The sequence below is a fragment of the Mytilus californianus genome, unplaced genomic scaffold (assembly GCF_021869535.1).
Source record: "Mytilus californianus isolate M0D057914Y unplaced genomic scaffold, xbMytCali1.0.p SCAF_3, whole genome shotgun sequence".
NCBI lineage: Eukaryota > Metazoa > Mollusca > Bivalvia > Mytilida > Mytilidae > Mytilus > Mytilus californianus.
Genome location: NW_026262679.1, coordinates 19,315,741 through 19,326,781, shown reverse-complemented (window position 1 = coordinate 19,326,781; position 11,041 = coordinate 19,315,741).

Below are 11,041 nucleotides of genomic sequence, written 5' to 3'. Positions count from 1 at the left end.
CCCAGATTTAACTTGTGTTTTAAATTACCTGTTGTTTAATCATGAGAATATCAAACTTAATGTCTCTTATTTTTGTTATATTGGTACATATCAGATCATTTATAATATCAGAAGTATTATTCGTTTATACAAATATAAAAAAAAACATTTTAAGAATGCAGTCTGGATTCAAACAAAGCTGATATATATTTTCAAACATGTATGTTTGAACAAATGCTTTACTATTAAAAAGTCTACTTTATACGATTTATTTGTCCATTTGGGTATCTCCTGCCAGTTCCTTCTTATTTGGTAGATATTATAATAGATAATTAGCAATGTTTAATAGTTATTTTTGGAAAATTCAAATTTGCTTACAACAAGGATTTTATTCTGAATGATGGAAAACTGTATAAAAATAGTTATTTTATTAAGTTCATCCTTCAGAAAGCAATAAGTTGCCACTCATTATTATGATTTCATCAAAAGAATACATATTTACGTATCTAAGTTAACATCTACTTACAGTATTTTTTATTGAATTTTTTGTTTATATCTTAAATTCCTTAATTTCTTTTTCAAAACTGGTATAAAAAGATGAAGCACTGTGAAAATTCAATAAACATCAATAGCTTTGATTTCTTTTAATGTATATTATACTCACAATTTGATGCTGCATTGTTAGTTTTATAACTGTATTATACTTGTTGAGAGAGATGAGACTTTAAAAAATATTGAATTGAATTGATTCAAATTTCATATATACATATTTGTTATCTACAAGTTGGATCATATATACTAATTCATAGTTCAAAAGAGACACATTCATTAGCATAGGCGTATCAAACGGGGATAGCTAATCAGAGGCGCATCCAATTTTTCCGAAAGGAGGACAGGCCTGCTTCATTTTTCTAATCTGTATTTCAATAAATCGTTGTCAAATCTTATCCCAGCACCCCAACTCCATAGATCACAAGGTGTTTCGAACATCTATTTAGACCAATTAGAATTAACTAATTGACCATGGCCATGTCCATCGTCAGGAGCCCAAGCCATTGTATAGTGACACTTATTATAAAAATACTGTAATTTTTATTAGGGGCTCGACACCTTGTGATCTGTTTGACTAATACTTTTCTATACTCTTTTTCTATTTAACCATGTTTATCAATTTAACAAATATGGTATAGAATATATTTTCATAATCTGCAACATGTTAATTACCCAGAGTTGCTGATGTTACTGTTTCTTTCAAGTTTGTATGTTAACGGAAAGCAAAAAGAGGTCTTTTATCAAATTAAAGTTTTGCCTCTTCGGCATCCTTTAATTTATCCCAGTGTTTTAAGATATTGTTCTTTATGTGTGATTTCTGTCTTGAAAACACTGTAGAGAATATCAAGGGAGGCGACTGTAATACAGATTTGGGTTTTACCATTAATGTGTCATTTCTTTGTTTTGCAGTCAATTCCTGCATAACAGTTTTAATTTCATTTTTTGGATATCCCCTTTTAATAAGGTGTTCAGAAAATAACGCATATTTTGTTTGCAAATCTACTGGATCGTTCGTACATCTCTTAAAGCGAAGCATTTCTCCTTTAATTATGCCTCTGAAAGTAGAGGGTGTGTGCCATGAGAACCTCTCTGAAGTACTGATAATTTTCAGTCTTTAATTAATTAGTTATCTCAACACTCCTGAAAATAGCAAATTATTGTCAGCAATTAAATACATATTAGAGATAAGATATAGTTTACAAACTTAAGCTCAATGACAGTATTTCAAACTTTAATTAAAAAAAAAAGATATTAAAAAAAAAGTGCAGACTCCATGATGTATGTCAAAGACATAAAGGTGAAAATACGATGACTGATAATTTTTTTTTTACATATTTTGTATATCCAAATTTAAAATTCTTCCAATTTTACAAAAAATATAAAAAAAATAATCGAAGATCATGCAACACGCAACACGCAACATGCAACACGCAACATGCATACTAGTCAATTTCCTTCTTGAAAGATAACAGCATTACCCGCATAGTTTATTACAGTGCGTAAAGTTAATCACCATCTTTATGAGATTCCTTAAATTTAATGACAGCAGGTCGACCAAGAGTTCACCCCATCGTCAGCTGCAATGACAGAAGGGGATGATTCATTACTGTTAGTTTTATAATTTCTCTGAGAAATTGAAAAATATGGTATAAAATTGCATGACCATGGTTGCAAACATAAATACTTCATTTTATTATATGTGTTAAATTATCCTTGAAAATAATGGTAGCAAATGATTGTATTTCTTATAAATATCTCAACTTAATTATACAAAGAACAAAATAAAACCGATCTAACAAATCCAAAAATAATAAAAAAGCAAAAACAAAAAGGAAAATACAAAAACAAAAACCATATACACTACACAAAATATTACCGTAAGTCTGTAAACAGGATTGAAAATAAAGAGGCCCATGTCCCCATTACATTTCGTAATCACAGTTACCAACATAGATACAATTAAAAATGAGTATCAACTATACTGTCATCAAAGTTATTACACTCTCATACATGTAATGAAAATACACTTCATACGTAATAACATTTACTAATTAAAACAATATCATACACTTGAGGAAAAAATCAGGCAAAACACAAAGTAAACAAAAACAAAAATTGTGAATTTCTTAACCTTTTGTACACATACCAGATAATATTTAAAAAAAACAACCTAAATCTAAACATGATTACCCGTTTATGGCACAGTGACAAGAACAAGGAACCCTTCAACGTATTTCATGAAAAGAACAGCCTTGTGTCGTATCAGAGGTCCATATCCCCATGATACAACATCAAAACACATAAAACAGATTCAAATGTTAAGGACTGGTATCCGAATATATTTTTTGTACGCATCTGAATGCTATCTTCCCATTAACAGAATGTTATCACTTGAAATGCCCATCATAGCTGCTGAACTCGCTGCCCCAATCCTAAAACTATGTCCTTTATACACGGCGGTGGCACATCCAGCCCATTGTAACGAAAGTTGTAACTGGCGTGTAAAATACTGCATAGGAATAGGTTTACCATCCATAAAACAAAATAAAGGACCATTTTGAATCCCCCTCATCTTGCAATATTCCCATACCGCGTGCACTGGACATAAATCTACATTTTTAACATTACAGTTAATTTGAAATTTATGACAAGATTTTCCAGTGTGGTGTTGAAAATAACTCATATCCAGCAAAACCGCAAAAGGATCCATTAAAATGTTCAATGAATAAAGCACAAGCTTTTAAATCTGATTTTGCTTCTTTATTTAAACGTATCTTAAAATGAGGGCGCCTGATGCCTTTTGTTAAATTTATTAAACGCATCAAAAACGATCTTCCTGGGGGGACAACATAACAAGCAAAGTTAAGTAACCCAATTAACGACTGAAGTTCTAAAAGGGTTACCTTTTTCTTATTACTGAAGTAGCCAAGAAGATTTCGTACTTTTTCGAGCTTATCTAATGGGCGCCTAATTTCCATTTTCTCTGAATCTAGTTCTAGGCCAAGGAAAATTAATTTTGTTGTTGGAAGCTCAGTCTTTTCAGATTTAATCGGAAGACCTATTTCCGTTGCAAAGTCTAAAAACTTTTGAAGGTTAAATTGTCCAATTTTTATTGGAGGGGGGGGATATAAATAAAAAGTCATCTAACAGGTGAACACAGCTGTGAATAGCAAGTTTTGTCTCAGCAATCCAATGTATAGCTGAACTAAATCGCTCAAATAAATTGCACGAATAGCTTAAACCCATAGCTTAATTTTTGTCAAAATATAACCCCTCCTCTAACGCAAAACCCAACAAATGGTAACAGGAAAAATGCATTAGCACCAAGCGGTATGCTTGGACTACGTCGATTTTAGACATGATACAGTTTTTTCCGTATTTAAGCATCAACTGGCAAGCATCATCCACCGATTGATACTGTACAGCTGAATTCTCCTTGGAAATTCCGTCATTAACCGAGGACCCCAAAGGGTGAGACAAATCATGTATAACTCTAAATTCCCCTGGTTTTGATTTAGGGACCAGACCTAAAGGAGAGATTCTAAAGTTTACAAAAGGAGGTTCCTCGCAGGGATAACTTTTTATAAACTTGTTATTTTTCTTATCCTTATTTAATCACCTTTATTTATTAACGCTATTTTGTTATAAAGTTTTGCTTAATCACTTGATTTAACTTATCAACGTATTGTATAGGAGTATCGGGTGTCGCATGTGGAGTAGGATCTACTTACCCTCCCGGAGCACCTGAGATCACCCCTGGTTTTTGGTGGGGTTCGTGTTGCTCGGTCTTTAGTTTTCTATGTTGTTTTTTGTATACTGTTGTTTGTCTTTTTGTCTTTTTCGTTTTTTTGCCATGACGTTGTCAGTTTATTTTTCGACTTATGAGTTTGAATGTTCCTTTGGTATCTTTCGCCTCTCTTTTTTAAATCATAATCCCATGTAGTAATATGCTAAGAAATGTGTCATCAAATTTATCTACCAATTTATTTATAGATAAAATCATCGATATCATAAAGCATAAATAATCTAACTCTAAGGTTAATTCAAAAAGTCCATAAAACCTGACAAAATCAAACGCTCGACTATATCAATAGACCGCTGAAATAATAAATAGTTACCTGTTCTTAAATGATTAAGAAAAAAATGCTCTCGTCTTTTTTTAGGGGCGGGGGGTTAAAGAACATTAATTGTATTTTATTTAACATTGCATATAAAAGAATAACAAATAACCTACAATCCATTACAGCGGCACACATGACACGTTCGATTGCCTACGGATATATCATTTAAACATTTTATAACTCAGAAACAAAATTGATTTGTCAATGCCATGTAACATGTGGTTAAGTACTTGCAGACATGAACCAATGACAGTTTTTTCACTTCTGTTGCTATTTATGTTCCATGCATACATCACTTTATATGTAGGATAAAGAGTTCTATGTTGTAGCCCATAACATAATAACTTGTAATGTTTGATTTTGTTTTTGTTTTGATAAATATATCATTGATATTAAGCAACATACATTTTAAAAATATTTCGATGCTAACAGGCACAAAATGGTACAAAACAAAACGTAACAATATTATATCAAATAATGCTTGAAACTACTGAAAGCCATCTCAAATTACATTATTTGCTTACATAAATATAATGCCTTGAAGTTCTTAGTTTGAGGGTTGTACAATAAAAGCTTGGGAAAGCTGTACATAGATTTATAATGGCTCTATATTTTTTCAGGATAATTTTTATAGATCCTGGAACGAGATGTTGACAACACTAATATACTTTAAATTTGTCATTTTGGGGCCTTTATACGTGTCTATGTGGTATGGGTTATGCTCATTGTTGAAAGCCGTACGGTGACCTATAGTTGTTAACTTTTATGTTGTTTGGTCTCTGGTGGAGAGTTGTCTCATTGGCAATCATACCAAATCTTTGAATTTGGTAGATTAAATCTATTCAAAGCCTGTATATCTGTGATCGCACATTTCCGTACATCATTTGAACATATTGATACAGTGGTGATTTATATAATCATCTAATTTGTTAAATTAAGGCGGCAGTAGTGAAGCGATGATGAAATCTCGTAAATCGATTAAAATGGACAAATAAAGGTAACAAACAAAACCTTGGGCAATCGAATAAACTCCAAAACGATAGAGACCGGGTGCGTAGACAATGTTAGCGTCTCCTGCTTTGCATTCATCACCCGTCATGCGAATTCACACTCAATCAAAATGTTGCAAACGGGAACAGGACATAATTGGTTTTACTTGTATCTAATGATCTTACGAACACATGTCGCTAGTAGTCGGCCAAACAAGTCATGATAGTGACAGTAAAACTTATGTAGTCTCGTTTTCAGTCGTTCATCCTCATAACTTTTTTTGTTCTAAAACAGGCACTTGGATGGAGATTTGTCTCATTGGCACTCATACCACATCTTCTTTTATCTATTTGTTATGAAAAATATTTTCTTCCATATTATGTTCGTGTCATTCCAAGCAATTCCCCACAAAAATATTTATCAATGATGTTAGACTAAATGATGTTAGGCTAGATGTATTGAAGACCCATTGGTGGCCTTGTGCTGTTTTCTGCTCTTTGGTCGGTGTTGTCTCTTTGACACATTCCCCGTTTCCATTCTCAATTTTAAAATTTAATGTTAATGTATAGACATTTAATGGGAGAAGTGAAGGATGGCATAACACAATACAAGACCATAAAACCTTTCGGTATAATCAAATTTAATTTTAACCACCATAGACTGTTAATTCATTACTTCAACAACCATTCAACCAATCTTTTATATGTATGAACAATTAAGAGTTTTGTATGATTGCAATTGAGACAACTATCCACCAAACACTAAAGGACGAGGATTTAAACAACATTAGGTCATCGTACGGCCTTCAACGGTGAGTAAATCCTATGCTGTAGACGTATCCTGTTTAAACTTTGTGCATTTAAAGATTAAATTGTTACATTTAATTCCTCTTCTAAAATGCAAAATCTCGAAAATAAGACCTTATTCTTGCCTTATCGTCCAAAATGTGTCACGGACGTTAACTTAATCAACCCTTCTCCTTTCACTGTCGATAGACACTGGGCTGAAACAATAGCTTTTCATAAATAAAAATTTCGTACTTTAACCACCATTCTAATGCTCATATGAATATGAAGTACCCTCAAAAAAGTTTAAGTAGTATTGATATAAATTGATAATGGAATTCTATAAAATGTATGAACTCAAATAATGAATACGGATATAAATTTGATTAAACAGTCATATACCACTATGTATACACGAGTGAAGAAACAAGCTATTATATAATACACAGTGTTATATATTTATTTTATATGTTATATAATTGTTCAAATTTGTTTGGGACCTTTATTCATTTGATAGCTGCACCTTTATTTACAAAACATCTTACCAAAAGTCGTATAGAGCTAATTGATCGATATTTCAAGTCATTTTCTCATAAGATTGTCTTTATGAAACGAGTCTCTCTCGCTCTCTCCCAAACACGCAAAAACTCGGCGACTGTGTTTTTCTATCTTTTATTTTTTTAGTATAAACTTTAAAATAAATGAAAAAGACACTATCGAAATCCAGGTTCAACTAAATGATTTCATTTCTATCATACATTTATAATGTCAGAACCAGGCTTTTGCACTCGGGGAAATAAATCAAATGAGGTTATTGTCATAAATGAATAACCCAACAGCAATATAGGGATGAACCTAATATTGGAAATGTATGTGAAGAGCAATGCTTCATTTGCTCTTCTTCATCTTGGCAAGTTACTAGAGAATTGTTTTGAATTTTTTTAAGTCATGAGACTTTTGTCTTTGGTCTTGATTTAATATGAAATTCGTATAATCCATTTGCGTAAATACAATAAAAACTTAGACATTTGGAGCATTATTTTTTGTTTGTTATCCAAGGAATGTAAAGAAAGTCCCTTTTTAAGAAATAAACATGGCAATTAGTGCATCTAAAACCCTTTATTCTAAATCTACCTTCATCAGGAACGATCAAAACCAAATATTGGAAATCCAGAGGAGTATAAGAGCTATACTGTTAATAAGGACATAAAAGGAAGAACCAAAACCATGCATCTAAAGTCAACTTTGACTGATGGAGTTAGAACCTACGTTGCTTAATAATTCATTAATTAAACCACTTGGGTAGTCCGTCTTTTCTTTGTTTCTCCTTGATTCTGTCGACATTATACCATATGAAAATCTGCATATGTAAAATTTTGGGTATTTCAATCTGCAATATATATATATTTTTTTATTTTATAAAGATATACTCCATTTCTAGTTAGATAATTTTGCTAAATTATCGTAAACTGCCTTCGTAGTTTTAAATTGTCTAAAAGTCATTTACGCCGTTGGATGAAAGAAAAAATGGACAAAAACTACGATGCATTACTGCGTTATGTTAGATTTGTATTGTTAAACAGCCTATAGTGTAATATATCGATGTTCATTCTCATCCATTTATTCACACTGTTATATTAACATCAGAATTGATATGTAGAAAAGGAATAAAATTTAAATATAAGTAAAAAGACATAAAAAGTCAACAATGCCACTTCGTAACAACAGTCACGTAGGCTTTGTGAGGTGTGATACAATTTGAGATTCTTCGTGATATCATTTGAGATTTCATAATATAGGCTTGCAAATGACAGTTATTCCCACATGTTTTCTATGAATCCGATACTGTCAGAAAATACCTAGACAGTGTACTTTCTAGAGATCTATATCTTCTTAATTCGGCATTAGCTAAGATTTTGATAGGGTTTTTTTTATTATTTAACATTTATATTTCTTTTATTAGATATTCTCCCTGGATATCAAATATATATTAAAGAGCGAAACTTAGCATAATGCTGCAAGCTAAGTCAATTGTCATACAGTATAAAGTTCAACAAAGATTTTTTTAATTACGGTGATAAAAAATGTAAACATTTACAAGAAATAAGCTAAATAGGATGAAACAAGATTGACTGATTGGACCAGCAAAAATATATCACTCTTATTGAGGTAAAACGATTATTTTTATCTAGGATATGAAATCAACAGACTTTAAAACTTCATGAATTTAAGGAAAATCTGTCCAAATTGTTGAACTTCCAATTTATATTTAGAAATTACAAACAGCATTCCCTAAAAACATATTTTTGTCAAAAGATGTAAAATACAAAGATTTTGTTTTAACCAGACCTGTTGTGCATCATATATAAAATGTGTTGTTAGCGCATAATTGGTGGATTCGTGGTAAAGTGGCTGGACTCGGGTGCTGAGGCTCACTCCAATCTCCGACCGGTTCAAAGTAGATTTGACATTTTCTCCGCTAAGGTAGCACTCCACAGTTAGGTGTGTAGTTTCGCATTTTGGCCCCTGTGGATTTTTCAAATATGAGAGCTAGTGTGCAATAAAATTCATTTTTGGATAGCTGAGGATTAAAATAGCCTTCCTATTGGGTTTATATGAACACCAAGATTATGTAATGTATGTAATATAGGCTGTTTTCTGTATGACAGTCCGTATTTGCATATCCATACCATACATTGGTCCGGCAATTATTGTAATGTTTTTTTCCAACTTTTTGTCGCACGAACTTTGTAATTAAATTTTACGAAAAAATGAGGCGAAAGACACCCATTTTTTATTTGATTATTAGGAAGATTAATGTCAACAGTTTCTAAAAAGGTATCACTCATTGGCATTGAAATTCTAGTTTGATCCAAATTTTGGGGGGATATGTGACATTTTCACCCCCCTTTTTGCAATATTTTATGGTAAATAAATAAAGAATGTTGCCATGGATACACATAGAAGGAATTATATTTCACCCTTTTAACTTTTGAAAATCAAATCTATGGAAGATACTGATTACATACATATGCACATGTACAACACAAACAGTTAGGTTAATGTATTAGAAATCCAGGAATAGGAGATGATAAAATATTTTGTGGTTCATTTTTAATTTTATTTTCTAACTGTGGAGTGCTACCTAAGCACGCGGCATTTAGAAGTAAGAGCAAAGGCTGATCGGCTCGGATACGGAATAATAGGTCAAGGTACGGTGACATGTCTTCTTGGTTACTTGTAAACTAGTACGTTAAAAATCCGACTGAGCGTGTAGGTCTAGTTAACATCAGGGTTTTATTCTCGCAAGCAGATGCAAAACACACAAGTTATAAATAAAAAATGTTCCTACCTTCAAACAATAGATTTCTTTACCTCCTTGGAAGCTTTATTCTTAATGATGATTTATTATAACCTTTCCAGCAACTGAAAAAAGTGCTTCATACTTTTATTTCATACAACACATTAACAGTTACCAGCAAGGTATTATATTCGTCTTAGGAACTGATGACTTATACGATGAACGAACAGTTACCAGCAATGTATTGTCTTCGTCCTAGGAACCGCTGACTTATACGATGAACGTACAGATACAAGCAAGGTATTGTCTTCGTGCTAGGAACTAATTACTTATACGATGAACGAACAGTTTCCAGCAAGGTGTTGTCTTCGTCCTAAGAACTGATGACTTATACGATGAACGAACAGTTACCAGCAAGGTATTGTCTTCGTCCTAAGAACTGATGACTTATACGATGAACGAACAGTAACCAGCAAGGTATTGTCTTCGTCCTAAGAACAGATGACTTATACGATGAACGAACAGTTACCAGCAAGGTATTGTCTTCGTCCTAGGAACTGATGACTCATAGTATGAACGTACAGTTACCAGCAAGGTATTGTCTTTATCCTAGGAACCGCTGACTTATAAGATGAACGTACAGTTACCAGCAAGGTAGTGTCTTCGTCTGATGGAACTGATGACTTATAAGATGAACGTACAGTTACCAGCAAGGTAGTGTCTTCGTCTGATGGAACTGATGACTTATACGATGAAAGAGAACATGAATAATGAAATAAAAAAAATGTACAAATCTCAGGCAATTCAAAACGAAAGGAAGTTAAATGATTTGAATTAAAGGAATTTTAATCACAATCAACAGGCGAAAAAAAGTTGATCTTTCAATTTTCACATTAACTTATAAGATAAACAATTTTCTATCTTTAGACGAGATTTTAAAATTAAAGCATGAGAAGGTTTGCAATTTGTTTTACCAATTTTACCAATCAGAATTTTCTGTTGCTGACTTCTTAAGATGAAATTTAAATATGAAAAGACGTTGGACGTGTTACATGTTCGAATTTCATGTCTTTGAATGACTGACAACATAGTGGGCAACACTAAGCCGAGAAATGTATAACAGTCCACAATATAAAACACTACCGAGAAAACTAAAGAATTGAGAGGTAAGTAGTCAAATTCGTGCAGATTTTACATTTAGTTCCTATGAACTTGACTCGAGTTTTCCAACTTAACATTTACACGAATATTTTTTAAGCAAATGTGGCAGAAATATTTTTAACTCTTAAATAAATATAAATACATTATTGCTT